This window comes from Mesoplodon mirus (genome assembly GCF_964341445.2).
Source record: "Mesoplodon mirus genome assembly, chromosome: X".
Lineage (NCBI taxonomy): Eukaryota > Metazoa > Chordata > Mammalia > Artiodactyla > Ziphiidae > Mesoplodon > Mesoplodon mirus.
In genome coordinates, this window is record NC_138981.1 from 64,946,808 (window position 1) to 64,966,049 (window position 19,242).

The 19,242-nt window shown below is 40.0% G+C and overlaps 1 protein-coding gene across 2 annotated transcripts in view; it reads left to right on the forward strand.

Annotated features, from left to right (window-relative positions):
• Positions 1-882: 882 nt before the first annotated feature.
• Positions 883-19,242, forward strand: part of ATP7A (ATPase copper transporting alpha) — a 141,004-nt gene continuing 122,644 nt past the window's right edge. For both annotated transcript variants that reach the window (XM_082610812.1, XM_082610814.1), the window contains exon 1: positions 883-1,101. The gene's annotated coding sequence lies outside the window, so the exon portion shown is untranslated. The remainder of the gene's footprint in view (positions 1,102-19,242) is intronic.

Genomic DNA, 19,242 nt, shown 5'->3' on the forward strand with positions numbered 1-19,242 from the left:
TGCTAACAATCATGTAAGTTCACTAGTTTCCTCAAAAGGAAATGGTGTGCTCTGCTTCCGTTTCTGGTTTTGCTCTAGTGTTTGGGTTTTCTCCGTGGCCGCCTAAGACGAACCAATTCTTCGGGAAAGCAAAACCCAAGGCTTCGCCGCCCAGCTTGACTGACTGCATTGGCACGGTGGACAGCAGGGCAGAATCCACTGACAAGATTTGTCGGCTGGATGCTGAGCTGGGACAGACCCCTCAGTGTCCCCCGCATCTGTTTTGCAGAAAAGCTTTAGCCTCCTGGGCCTTCCAAGTTTACCTAAGTGTGGTATTCTCACTCAGAATCTAATGTCACTCCTCCAAGCCTCAGCCACCGATTTTTTAAAAAACTTTTGATGCACATCTGTTCACCTTTCTGTTGGAGAAACACGGAAGTGAAGCAAAGCGAATTCCATTTTGCGCGAATGAGCGCGGTTTCCCACGACCTCACCGGAGAGCGCGCAGAGATCATTTTTCAATTGAGGGATGAGGGTAAATTCATCTGGAGTCAGGCTACACAGTCTAACAGGAGCACGTTAATGTCATGCTGTGAGAGGCTGAACTACCCAGAAGAAGATTTATAAGTAGGTCTAAGGTACTTCTTGGCTTCAGGTTAGGAAACTGCAGATTCTGGTGGTTTTTTTTTTTTTTTTTTTTTTGTCTTTGGTGAGCGGGGAAGAGGACTCTCTACAGCGCCAAAAAGGAAGACTTTCGCTGGCGGCTGTGTGTCAGGCCAGGCGTAGCAGGGAGCGGGAGAAGCTTGACTCTAGTCTGGGCGTTTCCCCTTTCACGTGACGCGTCCCCCACCGCCTCGCCGGCTGCTTCCGGCCGGGGCATCACCCGGAAGTGTGTGTGGGGGGAAGGTCGGGTAAAAAGCGGCGGCCGGGCGGCTCGGGGAAGAAGCGGAGGGAGGAGTTGGCGACGCCGCGGCCGTCGCGGTCGCCGCCGCCGTCACCGCCATCGCCGCCGCGGCTACTGTGACTTCTCCTGGTGTGTGAGATCAGAGCCTACGCGCCTGGATTTGTCGCCGCCACCGGCTGCGTAGCTCCGGAGGTTTAACCATAGGACAGAAAAAACAGGTAAGTCCTGTGTCAGCTTCCCGTCGTCCCCTTCTACAGGAGGGGTGTTCTGTACTGTCAGTCTCTACTACCGAGTGTGGCGAGAAGGTGATTTTAATCTGGGGGAGTTTCCAAACTCTCACTGCTTCACAACTCAGGTATTCACTATACTCTTGTTTTACCTCCTCTAACGGGATAGAGGAGGGAAGACTGGGTCCTGACCCCTGTCGCTTTCTTGTCCCCTCCTGAGGAAGTGTCCTGATCATCCATAGCCCATGTTACCTAATTAATTGAAGGTACAGGAAGGTCTGTGCCCGGTTTTGGAGGTCACATGGACTGATGACCATTATTAATGAAATAATGTAAAGAAATTAGATATTTTGCTTCTTGTCTCGCTCTGGGAGCATGAAGTAAACTGAGAGAGCACTCTTGTTTCCATTTCATTTTGTTTATTCTGACCCCTTCCCAGTAAAGTTACTCTCCATCCTTGTTGCACCCTGTGGCATCTTTGACACTTTTTGTTGTAGACGTTGAAGTTATTTATCCTAAGCACCGGCAACTCTTTCATCGTTTCGCAGGTTAATATTATTCAGCATCTGGTTTTTGTTTTAATTACACCCTCTTCATCTACAGTGGTATGACTTTGTATTGAGACTTAAGAGGTGCAGAACATTGAATTAGGTGATATTGAGGTGTGGGGGGCGGTAGGGGGTATACACAAGAAATAAGATGAAGTCCCCAGCCTCAAGAGAGTTTGCATTCGAGTTCAGTTATGAAGGCAATGGATTCTAGCAGCCCCACTTACTGAATAACTACATTGCTTATCTCATCCTTTTTAAAGGATATTTTGAACTGAGATTTTATTTTTTAATCTTTCAAACTTTCTTGTTTCTACAGTCATGACATGAGAGGGTTTTTTCCTTTTTGTACTGAAGGGTCTCACAATGTAGTAGGAAAGACAGATACACCCTTTTAATCTCAGTAATGTATATTAGAAACAGAAAGTGTTATGAGAGTGTAGGGAAGGGAGCTTTTGAGCTGGGCCTTGAAAAATGGATAGGATTTAGCTTTGCAGGAATGGAGGTAGGGGGACGACAGCCCAGGTACATGAAATAATGTGAGCAAAGGCTTTGGGGGCTGGAAAGATGCATCCAGCAATACATTGTACATCAACATCTTTAACACAGCCACATCTTCCAAAATGTCACTGTTTAAAAGAAAAAAAATATAGAATTCAAAACTGGTAAGCTTACAACCATATCTGACTACCCTCCAGCCAATAAAAAAGCTTATATATAGGAAGAAAACCCATGAAGTGACAAAAGCAGTGTTAATGCGTGAGATTTAATTCTGATGTAAACTCAAATGTAAAAGAGAAAAAGTAAAGCTTGCTATATTTTAATTCTGACTGAGTGTCGTGTCTTAAATATAATTTGGAATCTTTTTTAAAAAATTGCTGGGAATGAATAACAACACTGTCTGAAGTCAGAAGGCGTTCCAGTTTTTCCCCAAGGAATTTCTGTATTTCCTTGTCTCCTCCAAAATGATTTCTCTACTGGCCTTCTTAACCTGATAGAAACTATTTTTTTACAATCATAGTCTTAGAAAGATCTTGATTCTTGACCTTTAGGTAGCATTAGATTAAACACTAATTCCTCCAAAGGATAGGTTAACACCCCTGGTCTCTAATGCAGAAGGTTGTTTTTCTTTGAAAAATGCACGCAGAAGTGGTAAAATTTGTTTGAAAATGAGAGTGAGAGAGCAAGCAAAAATAACCCTAACTAACATACCACAACCTTTACTTCTGGGAGGGATCTAAGGCAACACATTCCTTTTTATAAATTCCTCATTATAACTGCTTTTATCTACATATTTAAAAATGCTTGGCAAACTTTAATCAAGACTTTTGACATCCCAATGAGTGAAAATAATTTTCTTTTGCCAGTTGGGAGTAAATTGTGAGGAGAGGTTTGTCTGAGATGATACAGGCACTGGCATAAATGAGAATAATATTTGGGAGTTTTGTCTCAAAATTCCTTCTACTTATCTTTGTTAAAGGGAAGTTCAGCTTTTAAATGTTTTACAGTTTTGTTTTTAAACAGAAATCTTTCTTAGGACATAAATCACAGTGAGGGTGGGGGGTGGGAGAGGCAGGCGACAGTTGGCCTATTTCAGTTCAGTCTATTGTCCCAGCAACCGAGTGTTTCATTTATAAATCACAGTATTCAGGTTGATTTCACGTGGTATAACTTGATTACTTACTTGCTGAGACAGTATGGCAGAAATAGTGTCACAATACTTTTAGAATGTTCCATTAAAATGAAAGGGTAGGATGTTTCTGGTTTCATAAATATGTTTCTAGTTTCTCCAGCACTATTAGAAAATTGATTTCCTGGGACTTCCCTGGTGGTGCAGTGGTTAAGAATCTGCCTGCCAATGCAGGGGACACAGGTTTGAGACCTGGTCCGGGAAGATCCCACATGCCAAGGAGCAACTCAGCCCGTGAGCCACAACTACGGAGCCTGTGCTGTAGAGCCCGTGAGCCACAACTACTGAGCCCGCGTGCCACAACTGCTGAAGCCCGTGTGCCTAAAGCCTGTGTTCTGCAACAAGAGAAGCCACCGCAATGAGAAGCTGGCGCACCACAATGAAGAGTAGCCCCTGCTCGCTGCAACTAGAGAAAGCTGCTGGCGTGCAGCAACGAAGACCGAACGCAGCCAAAAATAAATTAAAAAAGAAAATTGATTTCCTCATCTTTGTGGGCTCAAATTTGTGTGGGATATTGGTAGATTATATCAGTTTTCACAGATACTTCTATCCTTGAAGGAAATGAGGATAAAATGAGCCAATTAGATGTGCTTTGGCCTGTGCTTTCCATCTATATTTATAATTATACAGCTATGGCTGAAGGATTAAATTTTTTTTACCTATTTTTACTTTATAATTCTCTAGTGTAGAAGTCCACTTTTCCAGACTTATAATCAGGAGAACGTTTTAACAATTTACTAATTGGAATAAATGGGTTATTCCACATCTTAGGGAAATTGTTTTAGGCTGACCATTTACCTTAGTTGATTTTGTTTGTAAAAAAGTTCAAGTGTTCTGTTTTATGCTCTAGTAATTGCTCCTGATCTGCTTGTGCATTTGATGTCACAACCAAAGCAGATAGGGAGCGAATAATACTGGAATTACTTCCTTCCCCTACTCCCACCTGAGTTTGCAGAGCACTGTATATTTCTTGTAATTTTGGAGAAATGGTTTCTGATCTCTTGAACGTTCACCTGAAGCGTGCTACCAACCACTCAGGAGAGGAGGACATTAAAAGGGCTTCTGTTAAGACCGGAAACAGTGTCAACAGAGGTTGAAGAACAGAGAGGAAGAATTCCACAGCAGAGCCCGCTAAACAAAATTCTCAGGACTACTTAGGATAAATTTGTAGCTGATCTCTGGGGTCATGAGGATACTTAAGAGTTGATCCTTGGACTTCCCAGGTGGCACAGTGGTTAAGAATCCGCCTGCCAATGCAGGGGACATGGGTTCGATCCCTGGTAGGGGAATACCCCGCATGCTGCAGAGCAGCTAGGCTGGTGTGCCACAACTACTGAGCCTGTGCTCTAGAACCCGTGAGCCACAACTACTGAGCCCGTGCACCCTAGAGCCCACGTGCCGCAACTACTGAGCCCACGGGCTGTAACTACTAAAGTGCACTCACTTAGAGCCCGTGTTCTGCAACAAGAGACTCCACTGTGATGAGAAGCCCGTGCACTGCAACGAAGAGTAGCCCCCGCTTGCCGCAACTAGAGAAAGCCTGCACGCAGCAACAAAGACCCAATACAGCCAAAAAATAAATTTAAAAAAAAAAGAGTTGATCCTTGAGCTAACAAAAGCTTAGAGAGCTTAGTTGTTATAGAGTTCCATGCATAATTTCTTTTTTTTTCCATGCGTAGCTTCCTTTGTTGATCCTTGCACTGAAAATGGTAGGGAAAAAAGGTGTCTAATGTTTTTGTGATGATTAAGTTATTTGCTCTAAGAATTCTAATTGAATTATTAAATTAATCATTAATCTAATAGTATTAAATTAAAATAGAAAGTATATTGTATTGATTATTGGTAAATATATTAATAATTTTAAAACACTAATATTAAAATTAAATTATTATTAATTTCAATTAATTAATTGAATTTTATATTAATTATCAATAATTATAATTAAGTTTAATATATAATTATAATTATATATAAGTATAATATATATAAATATATAATTATATATTTAATATATATAATTATAATTTTATTATAATTAATAGAATTAGCTAATTTCATTTTGGCCAATAAATGCTTTCTCTTATTTTACTATACCATTTCACTGTTAGTTCTAAATATCCCTTTTTAGTTCAAATTTATAGCCACAATATCTTGGTATTAAGTACTAATCACAAAGGTAAGTACTTTTTTATGTATTAACAATCAGATTGGTGTCATGTGTCATTAAGTATTGTGCATCAAAAGCGAAGTATTTTGTCTTACTCATCTGTTTCTACCTAGGTGATAACAGGATTAATTTTAGTCATAAAAACCTTCCTAGCCTTCAGAGAGTTTTTTTTGTTTTTTGTTTTTGTGTGTGTGTGTGTTACGCGGGCCTCTCACTGTTGTGGCCTCTCCCGCTGCGGAGCACAGGTTCTGGACGCGCAGGCTCAGCGGCCATGGCTCACGGGCCTAGCCGCTCTGTGGCATGTGGGATCTTCCCAGACCGGGGCACGAACCTGTGTCCCCTGCATCGGCAGGTGGACTCTCAACCACTGCGCCACCAGGGAAGCCCCTTCAGAGAGTTTTAAAGCCTTAAATTCATCATCTGATGGATAAAGGAATAAATTAATATTTGACCTTGAGTGTCAGGGTATGATTCAGATTGCCTAATGAGGATGTGGAGAAAAGGGAACCCTCATACACTGTTGGTGGGAATGTAAATTTGTGCAGCCGCTGTGGAGAACAGTATGGAGGTTTCTCAAAAAACTAAAAATAGAACTACCATATGACCCAGCAGTTCTACTCCTGGGTATATACCTGAAAAAACCAAAAGATACATGTACTGCAATGTTCATAACAGCGTTATTTACAATTGCTGAGATATTGAAGCAACCTAAGTGTCCATCAACAGATGAATGTTTAAAGCAGCTGTCTTTATGTATCTATATCTCTATAGATACATACAGACAGCTGCTTTATCTAGATATAGATATATACACACACACTCATGCACACACACGCACACACACACACACACGCACAATGGAATATTACTCAGCCATAAAAAAGAATGAAAATTTTGCCATTCACAACAACACGGATGGACTTGGAGGGTATTACACTAAGTGAAATAAGTCAGACAGAGAAAGACAAATACTGTATGATATCACTTATATATGGAATCCAAAAAATTAAACAAACTAGTGAATATAACAAAACAGAAACAGACTCACAGACATAGAGAACAAACTAGGGTTACCAGTGAGAAGAGGGAAGAGGGGAGGGGCAAGATAGGGGTATGAGATTAAGAGCCACAGACTACTATGTATGAAATAAATAAGCTACAAGGATATTTTGTACAACTCAAGGAATATAGCCAATATTTCATAATAACTATAAGGGAATATAATCTTTAAAAATTGTAACACCTGAAACCTATATAATATTGTAAATCAACTATACCTCAATAAAAAAAAAGATTGCTTAAGAGTTTGTCCACTGTGTTTATTATAAAACTAACCCGTTAATTCCTGTTTCTTAACTTTAAGGCAAATGGTAAGTCATGGGATTTTGAATCTTACTTTTTTTGGAGGGGGGTGCACATAAGTAAAGGAGACCGGAACTGTTCCTTTGTCTGGTATGAAAAAAAAAATCTGGTACTTTGTCTATGTTTGCAGTTTGGTAAGTGTTGACATATTCTTTCATAGGGCCAAATTTTATTCCTAGACCTAGCAAGTGGCTAAACTGAGATTTAAAGCCAGTCAGTCAGGCTTCAGAACCTATGCTCTTATCTAACATAAAGGAACTGTATTTTTTTTTTTAAAATACTTAGGGCTTCCCTGGTGGCGCAGTGGTTGAGAGTCCGCCTGCCGATGCAGGGGACACGGGTTCATGCCCCGGTCCGGGAAGATCCCACATGTCATGGAGCGGCTGGGCCTGTGAGCCATGGCCGCTGGGCCTGCACATCTGGAGCCTGTGCTCCACAACAGGAGAGGCCACAACAGTGAGAGGCCCACATACTGCAAAAAAAAAAAAAAAATACATAGACATTTGAGCAAAATTAGGTCTATTGGAATTAAGTTCCTTGTTTGTCCTAAGGAGGGAAACATTCATTTATCTTATTTGAAAGTATGAATGAGCAAATTGATTTGATGATTAAAAATTAAAGTATCATTACCTTAAAATTTCCTTGGTACTTTCAAACGAAGTTCAAAAGTAAAGACCATAGTTTTGTTTTTAGCTAATTACATTTTTTAAGGATAAGCTAAATGACCTAATACTTAAAATGGTGTTAGTCTTATTTGTATTCTCAGAGTCTTCCAGGAAAAGAAATGGACTCTGTGTTTTTTTCATCTTCACAATAAACACATCTTTGAACTTGGCCAGACTTTGATATTTATAACATGCTTAGAACTTAAACTGTACTAAGAGAACATATAATAAAAGTTAATATTATGCAAGCATAAATTGGGATATTGCTGGTTACATTTTCTGGATTATTGGATATTATTCTCTTGATATTTTCAAGGCATAATGTCACCATTGTATTGTGATCTACTGTTTTGGGGAAGCAGTATAATATAGGGTTAAGAGTGGGGCCTCAGACCCATACTGCCTGGGTTAGAACCCCAGCTCCTCTGTTTACTGCTTATATGACCCTGAGCTGGTCTCTTTCCTTTTGTGCCTCAGTTCCTTCAGATTTCCAAAATGGCAGCAATAACAGTGGGATTTCAATGGATTAATACATGTAAAGCCCTAAGAGCAGTGTGTACTATATAGTGATTCACAATTTTTAAAGGTTATATTCCATTTATGGTTATTATAAAGTTTTGGCTATATTCCTTGAGTTGTACAATATATCCTTGTAGCTTATTTCATACATAGTAGTTAGTAGCTCTTAATCCCCTACCTCTGTGTTGTCCCTCCCCCCTCCCTCTCCCCACTGGTAACCACTAGTTTGTTCTCTATATCTGTGAGTCTCTTTCTGTTTTGTTATATTCACTAGTTTGTTGTATTTTTTAGATTCCACATATAAGTGATATAATACAGTATTTGTCTTTCTCTGTCTGATTATTTCACCAAGCATAATACACTCCAAGTCCATCCATATTGTTGCAAATGACAAAATTTCATTCTTTTGTATGGCTGAGTAATGTTCCATTTTGTGTGTGTGTGTGTGTGTGTGTGTGTGTGTACACCACATCTTTATCCATTCCTCTGTTGATGGACACTTAGGTTGCTTTCATATCTTGGCAATTGTAAATAATGGTGCTGTGGACTTTGGGGTGCATATATCTTTTCGAATGTATTTTTGTTCTTAGTAGATATATACCCAGTAATGGAATGGGTCATATGGTCATATGGTCATATGCTGGGTCATATGGTAGTTCTATTTTTAGTTTTTGAGCCACCTCGATAATGTTTTCCACAGTGTATTCGGCTTTTTAAAATTGTGGCATGTGTATTGGTGATTAAAAGCACAGACTGTAGACTATGCTTGGCTTCGAATTTTGATTGTGTCCCTTAATAGCTGTGTGACCCTGGGAACGTTTCTTTCCCTCTCTGTGTCTCAATTTCATTATCTGTAAAATGGAGGGAATAATAGTACATATCCCGTTGGGTTATGAAGATTAAAATAGTAAAAAGTATTAGGTATTATTATATATTAATATTTACTGACATAGAAAAATGTTCATTATAGTGTTGTTGATCAATAATCAATAAACATTCTATAATAAGAATTGAGTTTTATTTGATCCAAACTGAGGGCTATGGCCCAGAGACAGCCTCTCAGATAACTCTGAGGAACTGCTCCAGAGAAGCATCATTTTCAGCATGGTTTTATATCTTGTCAGAATAAGGAACATCAAACAAATCAGGGATACATTCCTTCAAGGTTTCAAAAAAAAAAAAAAAAACCCAAAACACCAGAACAGATCAGCATGTACACAACTAGTCAGTATGGCATTGGCACCTGGAAAGGAGGCTTATCATTGAATGAGTACCAGCATTGATGTCCAGGAAGGGAGACATTTAATCTTTATTTTTAACATGGACATTCTTTACTTCCGGTCAGTGTGCTCTTTTCTTTAATAATCAAAACAGATGTACAATGTATGTTTGATAGGCCACAAACAGGCTGTTTTAGTTAGCATAAAATTCGAGTTAAATCATATATAAGCCAGAATGACTTCCCCATACCTCGATATGTGGACATTTCTTTCATCAGTGTTGAATGAAAAGGAACATGTTATAAAACAGAATAGCATGTCATTTTTAAAATGTGTGCTTATATATACATACACATAACCTCCTAAACTTATGCGTACACACACGTATACATCACTACCTCAAATTTTTAACATTAGTTGTTTCTTGTTGGTGGACTGATTTGTTTATTTTTATATTTGCTTGTCTATATTTTCTCTTTTTATCCAGTTGATATTTCTTATTTTTTTAAAAAAAATTATTTATTTATTTTGGCTGCACCTGGTCTTAGTTGTGACATGTGGACTCTTAGTTGTGGCATGCGGACTTCTTACTTGAGGCATGCGGACTCTTAGTTGTGACATGCAAACTCTTAGTTGTGGCATGCATGCGGGATCTAGTTCCTTGACCAGGGATCGAACCGAGGCCACCTGCATTGTTCATGCGGAGTCTTACCCACTGGACCACCAGGAAGTCCCTTCCATATATATATATATATATATATATATATATATATTTTTTTTTTTTCGGTACGCGGGCCTCTCACTGTTGTGGCCTCTCCCGTTGCAGAGCACAGGCTCCAGACACACAGGCTCAGCGGCCATGGCTCATGGGCCCAGCTGCCCCACGGCATGTGGGATCTTCCCGGACCGGGGCACGAACCTGTGTCCCCTGCATCGGCAGACGGACTCTCAACCACTGCGCCACCAGGGAAGCCCCCCTTCCTTATATTTTAAAGGAAGGAAAAAGACACAATTAAAGCATCTCTTCTGTGACGTCTTCACTGAACTCCCTTCATCTCTGAGCCCCTTGAAAGCAGAGCCCATGTCATATTCATTCACCTTTGTATCCCCAGCTGGGCCTAGCACAGAACCTAAAAAGATACTGGGCACTTGGCAATGTTTATAAGGTTAAGAGGAGATGGAATTATGTGACAAGCACTTTACATATGTTATCTGATATACTCCTTTTAACAGTCCCACGAGTAAGAGTTATCTGTATTTTTCTGATGAGGAAACTGAGCGTCAGAGAGATCAAACAATTTGCTGGAGGTCACAGAGCTAATAAATAACAGAATTTGGATTCAAGTCCAAGTCTGTCTGATGCCAAAGATGTATGTCCAGTTAATGAATTGCCTAATGAATATACCTGTTGTCTTCAAAAAATCTATTCGTGTGTATATATATATATATATATATATATATATATATATATACACACACATAAATTTTTTTGGCTGCATCAGGTCTTAGTTGCGGCATGCGGGCTCTTTGTTGCGGTGCACAGGCTTCTCTCTAGTTGTGGTGTATGGGTTCCAGAACACGTGGGCTCTGTTGTTGTGGCACACGGGCTCTCTGGTTGTGGCACGCGGGCTCAGTAGCCCCATGGCATGTCGCGTCTTAGTTCCCCGACCAGGGATTGAACCTGCATCCCCTGCATTGGAAGGCAGATTCTTAACCACTGGACCACCAGGGGAGTCCCTCCAATGAAATAATTTTTGAAGGATTTCTTTGTAAACAGAAATGAGCTATATGAATGTAAAGTTATGTTATTATTATTTCCTGCTATAATCCTACCTGCACCCTCGATTCTGACTTCGCAAACCTGCTTTCCTGCTCCCACGTAAGACTTTTTCCTCTCTATTCAACTGGTGCTTTAGTTCTCCATATGTGTCTTTTTATATTGCCCAAGTTCTACCCACTTTTTAGGAACTTGGATTATAATTATGATATGAAGCTTTTCAGATTAATCCAGCCGTTTCCATCAAACTCAGTATTGGGTGTGCATGTTGAAGAGACTGATTTGCGATTATCTAGCCGGGTATTTGTTTCGCACCAAAGTATGGCAGTATCATCTTTGAACATAGATACTTATACTTTTCCTAATTTGATCTGTTCACTTTTCTCTGTGCTGTGTTCAACTTTAATGTCCCACATTCATAGCCATACCTTTTTCAAAAGGAGGTGTTGTCAGAATTAGTTTTTAGCTGAAAGATTTTAGTAAGTTCAGTCTGTGTCTTATGTATATGCATGTGTGTGTTTGTGCACATGAACCCTTGATCAGAAGTAGAAAAAAAGGGCAGGTAAGGCAAGAGAAGGAGTGCTTTAATAATTTATTTCAAAGACCCAACAGAATACACTAGACCAAAATTTAGGATTTAGTTATAGCTTGACTCCCCATGGTTGTTTTTTTTTTTTTTATTGCGGTATGCGGGCCTCTCACTGTTGTGGCCTCTCCCGTTGCGGAGCACAGGCTCTGGACGCGCAGGCTCAGCGGCCATGGCTCACGGGCCCAGCCACTCCGTGGCATGTGGGATCTACCCGGACCGGGGCACGAACCCACGTCCCCTGCATCGGCAGGCGGACTCTCAACCACTGTGTCACCAGGGAAGCCCCCCATGTTTTTTTAAGAATTAAGAAGGTGAACCCCCTTTAAATTATTAACTAACTGAATGGAAGCATCCACTTTGTGAAAACTGCGTGTTTAAAATGGGGAAAAAATACCTCTTTGTAGTAAAGAATATTTTTTTACTCTACCAGAACCAACTTTCTAAAGATTTCAGCCTATTTTATTTTATTTTTTGAACATAAATCGCTCAATTAATCATTATTATTTAAAAACATTTTATTTTATATTGGAGTAGAGTTGATTAAAAATGTGTTAGGGCTTCCCTGGTGGCGCAGTGGTTGAGAGTCCGCCTGCCGATGCAGGGGACGCTGGTTCGTGCCCCGGTCCAGGAAGATCCCACATGCCGCGGAGTGGCTGGGCCCGTGAGCCATGGCCGCTGAGCCTGTGTGTCCGGAGTCTGTGCTCCGCAACAGGAGAGGCCGCAACAGTGAGAGGCCCGCGTACCGCCAAAAAAAAAAATGTTGTGTTAGTTTCAGGTGTACAGCAAAGTGATTCAGTTATACATATACATGTATCTATTCTTTTTCAAATTATTTTCCTATTTAGGTTATTACATAGTATTAAGCAGAGTTCCCTGTGCTGTACAGTAGGTCCTTGTTGGTTATCTATTTTTAATATAGCAGTGTGTACATGTCAGTCCCAAACTCCCAATCTATCCCATCCTTCAACCCTTCCCCCCGGTAGCCATAAGTTCATTCTCTAAGTCTGTGAGTCTCTTTCTGTTTGTAAATAAGTTCATTTGTATCATTTCTTTTTAGATTCTGCATATAAGCGATATCATACAATATTTCTCTTTCTCTGTCTGACTTCACTCAGTATGACAATCTCTAGGTCCATCCATGTTGCTGCAAATGGCATTATTTCATTCTTATTATGTGTACCACATCTTCTTTATCCATTGCTCTGTCGATGGACATTTAGGTTGTTTCCATGTCTAGGCTATTGTAAACAGCACTGCAAAGAACACTGACGTGCATGTATCCTTTTGAACCATGTTTTTCTTCAGATATATGCCCAGGAGTGGGATTGCAGGATCATATCGTAGCTCTATTTTTAGTTTTTTAAGGAACCTCCATACTGTTCTCCATAGTGGCTGTACCAATTTACATTCCCACCAATGTAGGAGGGTTCCCTTTTCTCCACACCCTCTCCAGCGTTTATTGTTTGTAGACTTTTTGATGATGGCCGTTCTGACTGGTGTGAAGTGATACCTCATTTTAGTTTAGTTTTTTTTTTTTTTTTTTTGCATTACACGGGCCTCTCACTGTTGTGGCCTCTCCCGTTGTGGAGCACAGGCTCCAGACGCACAGGCTCAGCAGCCATGGCTCACGGGCCCAACCGTTCCGTGGCATGTGGGATCTTCCTGGACCAGGGCACGAACCCATGTGCCCTGCATTGGCAGGCAGACTCTCAACCACTGCACCACCAGGGAAGCCCCTCATTTTAGTTTTGATTTGCATTTCTCTATTAATAATTAGCGATGTTGAACATCTTTTCATGTGCCTCTTTGCCATCTGTATGTCTTTTTTGGAGAAAAGTCTATTTAGGTCTTGCTCCCATTTTTTGATTGGATTGTTTGTTTTTTTGATATTGAGCTTCCTGAGCTGTTTGTAAATTTTGGAAATTAATCCCTTTTCTGCCGCGTCATTTGCAAATATTTTGGCCCATTCTGCGGGTTGTCTTTTTTCTTTTTTAAAATATTTATTTATTTATTTGGCTGCATCGGGCCTTAGTTGTGGCATACGAGACCTTCATTTCGGCATGCCGGATCTTTCATTACGGCGTGTGGGCTCTTCATTAGGTGGACGGGCTTCTCTCTAGTTGTGGCGTGCAGGTTCCAGAGTGCATGGGCTCAGTAGTTGTGGCACGTGGGCTCTCTAGTTGTGGTGTGTGGGCTCTGTAGTTGTGGTGCACGGGCTCCAGAGCACGTGGGCTCTCTAGTTGTGGTGCACGGGCTCTAGAGCATGCGGGCTCACTAGCTGTGGCATGTGGGCTTAGTTGCCCTGCACCATGTGGGATCTTAGTTCCCCAACCAGGAATCAAACCCACATCCCCTGCATTGGAAGGAGGATTCTTAACCACTGGACCACCAGGGAAGTCCCTGTGGGTTGTCTTTTCATTTTATTTATGGTTTCCTTTGCTGTGCAAAAGCTTTTGAGTTTGATTAAGTCCCATTTGTTTACTTTTGTTTTTATTTCCCTTACCTTAGGAGATGGATCGAAAAAGATATTGCCGTGATATATGTCAAAGAGTATTCTGCCTATGTTTTCCTCTAAGAGCTTTATGGTATCTGGTCTTATATTTAGGTCTTTAATCCATTTTGAGTTTATTTTTGTGTATGGTGTTAAAGAATGTTCTAATTTCATTTTTTTACATGTAGCTGTCCAGTTTTCCCAGCACCATTTATTGAAGAGACTGTCTTTTCTCCATTGTATAGTCATTGCCTCCTTTGTCATAGATTAGGTGACCATAGGTGCGTGGGTTTTTCTCTGGGCTTTCTATCCTGTTCCATTGATCTATATTTCTGTTTTTGTGCCAGTACCATACTGTTTTGATGACTGAAGTTTTGTAGTGTAGTCTGAAGTCAAGGAGCCTTATTCCTCCAGCTCTGGTTTTCTTTCTCACTATTGCTTTGGCTATTCGGGGTATTTTTGTCTCCATATAAATTTAAGATTTTTTTGTTCTATTTCTGTGAAAAATTCCATTGGTAATTTGATAGGGATTGCATTGAATCTGTAGATTGCCTTGGGTAGTATAGTCATTTTGATAATATTGATTCTTCCTATCCAAGAACATGGTATATCTGTTCATCTCTTTGTGTCATCTTTGATTTCTTTCATCAGCATCTTATAGTTTTGGGGGTATAGGTCTTTTGTATCCTTAGGTAGGTTTATTCCTAGGTATTTTATTCTTTTTGATGCAGTGGTAAATGGGATTATTTCTTGAATTTCTCAACCTATTTTAGAATCTTTGTTTCGTGAGATGACAAAGTTCATCCTAGTGCTTCCTAACAAAGCACAGAATCAGAGAACTAAGGATTGAATTCTGAAAAAAAATCTTCTTGACAATCGTAATGAATTTGCACTTCAAATTCTAAAAACAGTAACTATTGTTGATGGCTGTTTGTCTTAATTTCTGTTCAACAACTGTACATTGAGTTTAAAATAACATTTTTTCTCAGCAGTTCAGTGGATTTGATATAGCCATCAGTATTAGGGCTTCTGCTTGTGATAACAAAGCACTTGAAAATTGCCAGTTAAAAACTCTTAAGGATGTGAAGTGATGTAGGCCTTCTCTGTATTTGTTCTCATTCATCTATATAAAAATACCTGGCTAAACAGTTATCCTTGACAATTTTGAATTGCTAGTTCCTTTTTATAAACTGAACTCCCATACATTTCCAGTACGTAATTTTTCATCCTTATCTATTCTGATAGTGATTCAACTTTGAACAAGAGGAGCGTTATCATATTTTCACCTTTGTTAACCAAAGTCTGTAAAATAGGACATTAAAGGAATTGAGAAGTTGGGTGTGGATGGGGATATAGATCTGGGCTATCTTTATGGAGTATTTGATTACTTCATGATGAAAATTGTTCTTTGGACCTTGATTTGATAAAAAGAAAATTTATGAGAAATATGGATGTTAGGAAAAGTCAAAATATTCTGAAAAATAGATATGTATTTTTTTTAGGTTTTAGTTATACCACATGAATGTTTCAACTATAAAAATTAAGACAAAATACTTTTTCTATCAACATATTAGCTGCTTTAAAAAAAAAGTACTGGGCTTTCCTGGTGGCGCAGTGGTTGAGAGTCCGCCTGCCGATGCAGGGGATGCGGGTTCGTGCCCCGGTCTGGGAAGATCCCACATGCCGTGGAGCAGCTGGGCCTGTGAGCCATGGCCACTGAGCCTGTGCGTCTGGAGCCTGTGCTCTACAACAGGAGAGGCCACAACAGTGAGAGGCCCGCGTAGCACAAAAAAAAAAAAAAAAAAAAGTACTGGCACAATTGATTATATTCTTACCTGATAGGGGAGATATCTTTGCTTAATCAGCAAAGTGGGTCACCAAGTTATACCACATATGCTGAGTATTACAGTATCCTCCAACATGAGTTTAATGCTGGAATGTATGGGGTTGGTGGTATAAATCTACTTGGTACATTTTTGGTTTGGCTGATTAAATAGTGTTAATGAAGACAGAGTTATAGACTTCATCTCTGTGGGAAGCATTTGTCCTTTGGAGTTATTAGCTATACCTCTAACTCTGCTGCACAGTTTTCTGAATGCAGTCTGTTAGTTAAGAGGGAGGGTAGTCCAGAGAAAAAATATCTCAGTAAAAAACCATCATCAATGGATAAAGCAGCTGTGGTGTATATATACAATGGAACATTACTCAGCCATAAAAAAGAATGAAATTTTACCATTTGCAACAACATGGATGGACTTGGAGGACATTATACTAAGTGAAATACATCAGAGAAAGACAGTTACTGTATGATATCACTTATATGTGGAATCTAAAAAATACAACAAACTATTAAATATAAAAAACGGAAACAGACTCACAGACATAGAGAACAAACTAGTGGTTACCAGTGAGCGGGAGGGGCAATATAAGGGTGGGGGAGTGGGAGGCACAAACTGTTGGGTGTAAGATCTGCTCAGGGATGTATTGTACAACATGAGGAATATAGCCAATATTTTGTAATAACTGTAATTGGAAAGTAACCTTTAAAATTTGTATAAAAATTTAAAAATTAAAAAAAATATATTTTGGTTAAAAGCAAACAAACAAAAACCCCATTATCAATGCCAAAGCCCTTGTTCTGCTTATAGAAGAGTCTATAATATCCAGGCTTTCAAAGACATCATACATATTTTCATTGTATCACTTAACAGTGGAGGCTGCACTTAGAAGCTTATTCCTTTGGATTTCTGGAATATTCTACTCATAATGTCTCTCCAGTTTCAACTCTAGATCCCCTTTTGCCTTTATCTCCAGACTCTTTTGTCTCAAAACTTTTCAGTCTCAGAGAACCAAAGGAAAACCTTGGCTCACTATATACATTTGTAGAAAGTAATAGAGCTTTTTTTTTTTCCATCTCTGTAAAGTGATCTTAACAAATGCCTCTAGAGTTATAGATTTTTGGTTTTGGAATTAAAACGTAACAACTTTGGGGGGTTTAACAGGATCTTCTATATTGAGTAGAGAAGTTTTAGGTGAGCCTCTGGGAATCCCATGATATTGAGCCTCCAAGTGCAACCCATGGTCTTTTGTGATCTCTAGTACCTTTTATTGATCATCGCTGAGAAATGAGGTATTTTGCAGAAGTTAATTTCCCAGATAGCTGAAGTCTACCCTTTAAATATCATTATAAAAGTAATACATGGAGTTAAACATGGTCAGCTGACTACACATGTTTAGCTCTTGTCCTTCTCAAACTCCACTAATATGTCAGTAAACAACTTTTAAAAGACTTAAACCTGCAAGGACAAATAGAACAGGAGACAGACATCAGCACAGGTGTGGTTTGAACACATCATTGGAAGGTAGGAATCAGAGGAAGGGGGGGCCCTGCCTGCAGAAGGGTATCAATGAGAAGTGAGTTCTTTTATCACACAGTACTCATGAGAGGCTTAGAACTTTAAGGTAGGTGGTTTTTCCTAAAAGGTGAGGAGGTGATCCAGGGCTAAAAATAAGGGAAATGTTTTAAAAACCTTTTAAATGAATGGGGTTGGACCCCTCAGGTCTCTTCCATTTTCTGCTGCAGTAAGGTGATCCACCTGCCTGCCCCCCACCCCCACCTGCCCTGGGTGGTAGGAGACCAGGAGGAGAGTCTCTGGCCTAAGTGAACCTGAAAGGCTCTGAGCTCTCAGATGATGGGCAGAGTTGAGGGCACTGAAACACAGGGCTGAGAACACAGGGCTGAGAACAGGGCGACTGAGTGGAAGGCTGCAGACTGGTCAGCCCCTTCCCCTCACCTTGCTCCAAACATAGTGTCCTGGTATATGCTTCACAGGCAGGAGACTGGAGAATTCTTCTCTTGAAAAACAAATGACCCTAGAGAAAAGGACCTAGCTGCTAAAAGCATGGACTCTAGAACTAGACTTCTTGAGTTTGAATTCAGGCTTAGCTACCTACTAGCTACGTGACCTTGCTAAAGTTACTTAACCTATTTGTGCCTCTGTGTTTCCATCTGTAAGATGGGGGTAATTGTAGTGTTTACCTCAAGGTTGTTGTAAGGGTTAAATTAGTTAATACATGCAAAGTACTACTCATAGTAACCACTCAATAAATGTTAGCTGCGGAAAGAGGTGGTACCCAGGGACTTCCCTAGCTGCCAAAGGTAGTCCTAGAATTTAGATGATATCCCATGGTGACCAGCGGCCTTTTTTACTTAGGGTGGAAGATGGGTTCTGAACAGAGGCTTTGACCCCACAGAAGGTACCTTACCCTAGTCTCTCTCCCTCATCCCCAACTCTTTCTTTTAGGAACACTTTTGAGCTATAAGGCTGGCTCAGCACTGAGCTCTTCTAATTCATTTATTCAGTAAATGTTTATTGGGTGCCTGCTCTGTGCCAAGGACTGTTCAAGCTGCTGGAGTGACAGCAGTGAAGTAGGTCGATAATAATAGTAGCATTTACTGAGTGCTTATTGTGTGCTAGGTTTTGCTAAGTGCTTTATATAAAGTCATTTAATTCTCATAATGACCCTATGAAACAGATGCTATTAGTATCCCTGTCTTACAGATAAGGAAGCTGAGGCAGAGAGCTTCAGTAATATGCCCGAGGTCACACAGCTAGGAAGCCACAGAGATTGGAATCATATCCAGTCAGTCTGTCTCTAGAGTCTGTCTTTTTATCCGTTATGCCTCCCTACTCTCATGGAGCTTTCATTTTGGAAGGAGAAGACAGTAAATAAGTAAACAGAGAAAATAGATATCAAATAGCAATAAGTGGTATGATGAAATATAAAACAAGAAAATTGTGATCCAGAGGGACTGGCAGAGGGTAGCTTTTGACGAAGTGGTCTCTGTTTATGAGCATCAGATGAGATAACTTACAGTTCTCTAAGAATTGATTACTTAGAGTATTGCTGTGTCTGCAGATTTGCAAAATGCTCTTGCCATGATTTGATTCCTAATGCTACTTACACATTTTAGTATTGCTAATAAAAAACAATAGCAGTTCATGTGCACTGATGGCTTACTGTGCATGGGACTATACTAAGCAACTTGCATAGATTGCCTCATTTTAACCTCATAGTAATGTTATAATTATTCATATTTTCA